Source organism: Solea solea, chromosome 5 (genome assembly GCF_958295425.1).
Source record: "Solea solea chromosome 5, fSolSol10.1, whole genome shotgun sequence".
NCBI classification, from domain to species: Eukaryota; Metazoa; Chordata; class Actinopteri; order Pleuronectiformes; family Soleidae; genus Solea; species Solea solea.
This window is the reverse complement of record NC_081138.1, coordinates 1,996,478-2,002,512: the sequence shown is the minus strand read 5'-3', so window position 1 is coordinate 2,002,512 and position 6,035 is coordinate 1,996,478.

Below are 6,035 nucleotides of genomic sequence, written 5' to 3'. Positions count from 1 at the left end.
TTAATATACGCACGTTTCATTTCATTTCATAGGATTAGGAGATTGTGTTTGCAAGTAAAGCCAAGTATTTATGGGATATAACTACTTTAGTGTCCACATCTCGAGCGTCCACTAGGTGTCGCCATATGAACATAAGTCTCACTTTGTCCCGACGCCACACAGACGGTCTCCTTTCGTTAATTCAAACAAAAACTCAGCAGATAACACTGAATGCTTTGAGGCGACTCCATGTGTCTTCACCACATGGAGTGGAAAGTATTTTTTAAAAGGAGCCATGTTGTCCAGATGTTGCATTATTATTCACCCCTGGAGGTGTTATTCTGACCACGATTGGCATTGAAATCTAAAATAATGTTTCCTAAAGATGCAAATCTTACAAAAACAATTCATAGGTACACAAATGTCAACAAATAGAATCATAAGTTTATGACACGTTTTTTAATAATTCAGATCCTTAAATGGTCCCGTATGTAATATATAGAAGGAAATTCAACTGAATTGTTGAACTCGAAGTATAATCTTGATTACATGAGACTTTATATTGACAAAAACAAGGGTCTGGCATTATAGAGAGCGCCATCTTCACCCACAGCGTGAGTTTTAAGATTCAAGATTCCTTTAATTGTCACTGAGAAATAATCACATCAAGATGAACAACATGCTCTCTGTTAAGGAGAATCCTCCATTTGTAGTCTCACCATTAGATGTCACTAAGTCTTACTTAGACATTTAAATCAGAGCACTTGATACACTTGACTTATTGGAAAAAAGCCTTGCAGTGACCTGCAGGGATTCACTGATTCACTGATTCACTCTGGCAGACGAGGTCTGAGCTGATGAAGCAGATCCGGTGTCGGCCTCAGCGCGTTCCATCCATAATGAAATCACAATCCTTTGTTACATTCGTTCATTGACAGTGACTCAGCGTTCAGAGCCACAGCCCTCCCTGACCTCATGTTACCTTCAATAAAAAAAAAGAAAAGGACAAAGAAAAAGAAAAAGAGAGAGATGTTTCCAACGAGTTCCTCACACTATAATGAAATGATTTTCATTTGGGACAAAGAGAATCAGACTCATGCTTGGAACTGGCGGCGATGTCTTGAGTTGAGTTACTGGCATCAGCGTCGGGGGAGGAAAGGTTGGGTTAGTGCACGCTCTGCATGACAGCTGTACAATATGACTTCATTGTTACATTCACCACAAAACAAGATTCATGTCACTCTGGCGCACGTGACCTGCAGCGTCCAGGTTTCACTTTTGCTGCACGGGTGTCAAAACAGACGAGTGTGTGTGTGTGTAACAAAGGACCAGTGTTTGAACAGAGAGAGGAGACAGAGTTACAGGAACACTGCGATCAGCTGTGGGCACGTGTTTATCTGGTGTCGGACATCCAGGCTGCACAATGACTGTCTTCACTGAGTGATGAAGAAACGCCTTAACTCCTTCATTTAAAGAAAAAGAGCTGGAAGAGAAGAGACGGTTCACGCTGAGTTCAGCGTTGTCAGAGCTGGAGATGAGATAAGAACCTGCATTCACACTCAGTCAGCACCATGCCGGTGGTTTACTGATAACATCACATAATATAGAGACATATTGTCCAAGTCCTTGGTCTAATACTATAACTCAGGATACAGTTTATCACCAAAACACGTCGCGTGATCCACAATGTTCACCTTTTATGGATGTCTTTGTTCTAAGGCGTGACACAGATTTAAAGGTGCAGTGTGTAAGAGTGAGTGACATCTAGTGGTGAGAGTGCTAATCTAATCTTAATCTAAGCAGACCCGGCACCATGGGCGGGCATTGGGTTCATTTTATTTGGGTTTTGTTTTTTACCTCAGAGTGGCCAACTCTCTATAAGAGCTTGGCGACTGACGTCACACCGCAATGCATTCTGGGATACCCGGGCCACTTTGGTAGCCTCTGAAATGAAGCCATTAATTCATTAATTCTTTCCCCGTTACATAGTTTAAACACATTAAACTCTCTAACGCTCTTTATCGACAGTGCTCGCCGTCGCTACATCTCGCTCTCGCTCCGCCTTCTTGGCGCCCGATACGATCTTGGTTGCCCTGGAAGCCGGAGCGAGAGCGCTAGTCGGTCTGGATATTCGGAATTTTTTTCCAAAAAAATGCGACATTAGCAAACATTAGCTAATGTTAGCACTGATGTCAAGCTGAAAACGGACGTAAACATTCATGCTAGCAGGGTTAGCTACGGCAGCTAGGCTAGTTCTCGCTCTCTCTCTCCCGTTCGCGTCGTCACTTCTTGTCCGTGCATTTTCTTGTTCTTGACATAAATGTTTAATAAATAAAACACTTCACTATTGTTTGTTTGTTTGTTAGATTTTAGCATGAACTGGCCCTTTTTAGTGAGAGAAAAATTACAGTTATAAACATTATACTATATTAATTTTCTTTAAAACATGAATACACAAAATATTTGATTAAATAACTAGATTTGAGATATTTCTGAAGCTTTTGTGCTGTTTTTCTATGAGAGGTATTTATATCCTGGAATCTGTGAAGACGAAAATGTGTTTAACTATTCTCAGAGTTTCTAATCTCCATGGCGAAATTGCACAAGCCCTGGACATTCCAAAAATAAGGATATCTCTGGCTGCCTCTCCCTCAACCCAAGTGTCCCAAAAGCACCGTAATGTCCATAACCAATTCATCTAATTCCCGTCCAAAATATCCTCACGGAGGCTGATTTGAAGCTGGAACGTGATTTGGGGGAATTGTTTGCTGGTGAAAAAATGTCTGGCAGATGACTTCCCACAGTGACCTCACTGCCCGGAGCTTTTCACACGAGCAAACACTGGACTCTGGGCTTCAGCTGCAGACGCCGGGGGTCACTTCCACTGTCGAGTGAAAACACCACCACCTCGGATGAACACATGAGCGCACCACCTCGCCTTTAAACTCGAAAATCAAGGCTTCGATTGTGCTTTTCTCCTCATGGATGAACGGGCGGTGGCCGGATAACATCGTCCGCTGATTCATGTGTTAGATCACACAGACCCCCATGTGACACAGGACGCTGACATCATCCTGATCCTGATTTCTAGGGCGGAGGACTCCAGTGAGATCAGTGTTTGTGTTCGAGCAGGTGCAAGCATCACAGGAGCACCCAGGAAATGGAAAATGCAGAGCCACATGGAAAATGGGATTCAAGGGGGGAATTGGAATAAATCAGAATCATGTGTCAGTGGAGTATTTATCACAGCTGTGACTGTACATGTGGAACACGGCATCCAAAACCAACAAATACGTGCGATGTTGAATTTACAGACTGCTTTTGATTTGTCTTTTTTCATGTGAGCGCTGCACACTTCCCGCCAACTGAGACTAATCTCACTGAACCCGGGAGAAAACGTTTGGCCGAGTTTCACAAGATTGCACAGCAAAAAAAAAAAACCCCCACGGCTGCTTCTCAGGTGTAACGGGTGATTTCATTCGTCATTTGTCTTGAACGTGAAGCGAGGAAATCACTTGCAGAGGCAGTCATTTGGCCTTAGTTACACAGTCTCCAGTAACACATCTTTGTAATCAGGGGAAAGCAGCAATATGAAATCAATAACTGAAGAAAATCTGCAATTCCTGATTCCGATCATGCCATTCCTGCTGGATAACTTCCCCTGCAGGCCCCTGTTTGTGGGTCGAGCTCCTAATGTCCCAAAGCAGGAGGCTAAATATGGCAAGAAGCTGCCACGGCTTCTGCCAAGACTGCTGGAGCTCTGCACCTGCTGCACGGGAAGATAGCTGGGAGATTGTTGTGAGAGACAAAACGTACAGCACCGGCTCCCACGGAAATCTCTCCCCCTCTCTCTCTCTCTCTCTCTCTCTGCTCGTCTTTTGACCCCCGGTGTCCTTTCACCACGAGAACAGTGTCAGCGCTGCCAACCAGGCGCCACAGAGCCTGAGTGGAGGGTCTGGCACCGTCTGATATTCACCGCTGGTAAGTGAGACACCCATCATCATCATCATCATCAGCATCGTTGCCATGCACGATTGTTGGCACGTACGAACCAAAAGAAAGAAAGAAAGAGGTGTTTGATTCCCTTTCATTGAGAAAAACAATCTTTGATTAACACAAGGCCAGAAAAACATGGCAGTCACAAATGTTTTCTCCCCGATCCCAAAACCAGCGAGCTTTTTAAAACCCAGGGGACAATGAACGACTTCTTTTTCATAAAAGTCATTTGGCAGCACGTTGAATGTACAGACGTTTGTTTTTAATATTTAAAAGTTACACATTACAGCTTCAATGTTAATGTTTTGTCTCCATTTTGTCTCCGTTTACTTCATTACTTCGTAATTATAATCTATTGCTTGTACTCAACAGCCAATATATTAGGTACACAGGACACCGGTGTGGTCCTCTGCTGCTGTAGACCATCTGCTTTAAGCAGCCCAGTCATTTTCACGCAGAGAACTGGATATTTTCTTCTTTTTGGGACAATTCTCTGAAAACACTGGAGATGGTTGTCTCGAGCAGTTTCTGAAAATACTGAGACCAGCAACAACCACGACACATTCAAAGTCACGTAAGTCTCATCTTTCTGTGCTGCCATGTGATTGGCTGATAACAAGCAGCTGAACAGGTGAACTTTAACAGATCTGTGAAGGTCATGCCACAGAAACTCTACTGGGGGTCTTTTTTTTAATGTCTTGCTCCAAAAAGCCTTATAGTTTCTTATAGTTTGAAGTCTCTCTGCTGCAGATTTACTCTGAGTTTCATGCACATTGCACTTCCAGTGGTCGGTGTCCACCCCAAAGAAAAACTGTTAACCTGGGAATTTATGTCCCCCTCGATGCTGTCCAGGCCCAGACGCAGCAAAGCAGCCCCAAATCATGACGCTCCCTTCACTGAGCTCCGCCGCTGGGATGATGTTTTTGTGTTGGAATGCGATGCCCTTTTCACCCCACACAGCGCCGCATGTTCCTCCCAGACAATTCAACCTTTGTTTCATCAACCATGAGACAACTCTCCCAGTAGTGTTGTGGCATGTCATGCGGCTCTTTGGCAAACTTTAAGCAAGTATGCTGATATTATTTGCCCATGGACACCACTCCTGTTCAGTGATTTGCATTTTTGGTCAACTCACGAGCTCCAGCGCTGCTTTCCAGGAGTTTTGTCTGCCATCGGAGTCAGTTCTGGGGGAAAGAAGTCACAGAAATAAACCATCGCTGTTTATGGACCTTCTGTAACTCTGCACTGAGGAACACGTCAGTCTCACAGACTTAGTGCTTTGTGATAGATTAGATTATATTAGATTAAGAAACGACGGATCAAAACCAGAGTTTCAAGAGAAGAAGACAGAGGGAGGCAACAGCAACATTGCACTAAAATGCTTCTTCCTCTCACCTGCCCCCGTGCTGCTGCTGTATACACACGAATGCTCCCTCAGTCAAGTCTGATAGTATTGCTTGACAAAGCCCATCATCATGCAAATATGGCTACATTGTGTCTGTTTCATTACCAAACTGAGGCAAAATGACGCCAACAAAAATCAAACAAAACGTTACCTACTGCAGCTTTAAGTTACAAGTAACACACGCGCGTCATTGACACATTAAGTGAAGAACGATGCAGCAGAAAATACTAAATTAATACTCAGCATTAATCCTTCCATTTAAAACTCACCATGTCGTCTTTTAGTGGAGCTGCTGTCCGTCAGGATCACGTCTCTGATGTCACGCACACACGGAAACCTGACCTCACGCACAAATAGGTCACATATTTTAACAAAGCATTTCGTGGTTGTTGAGACTCCTCCCACTTCCAAGTGCGTCAGTGGACGACGGTGGTTTTTCCGCATACCAGACGGGACGTCATTGTTCTCTTCCACTTCAAAAAAGGTGAAACGCACACTGCGGCTGCTTCTGTCTGCAAAGCAAAGTACATACATACTGTAAAAGGCTTATTCTGAGGCTCTGACACACAAACACTTGCGCAAACATACTTGTGGCAAGTGTTTCCAACTCCTGCAGTCAGTAAACCCTGCTAAATGTTACACACTGGAACTTTAA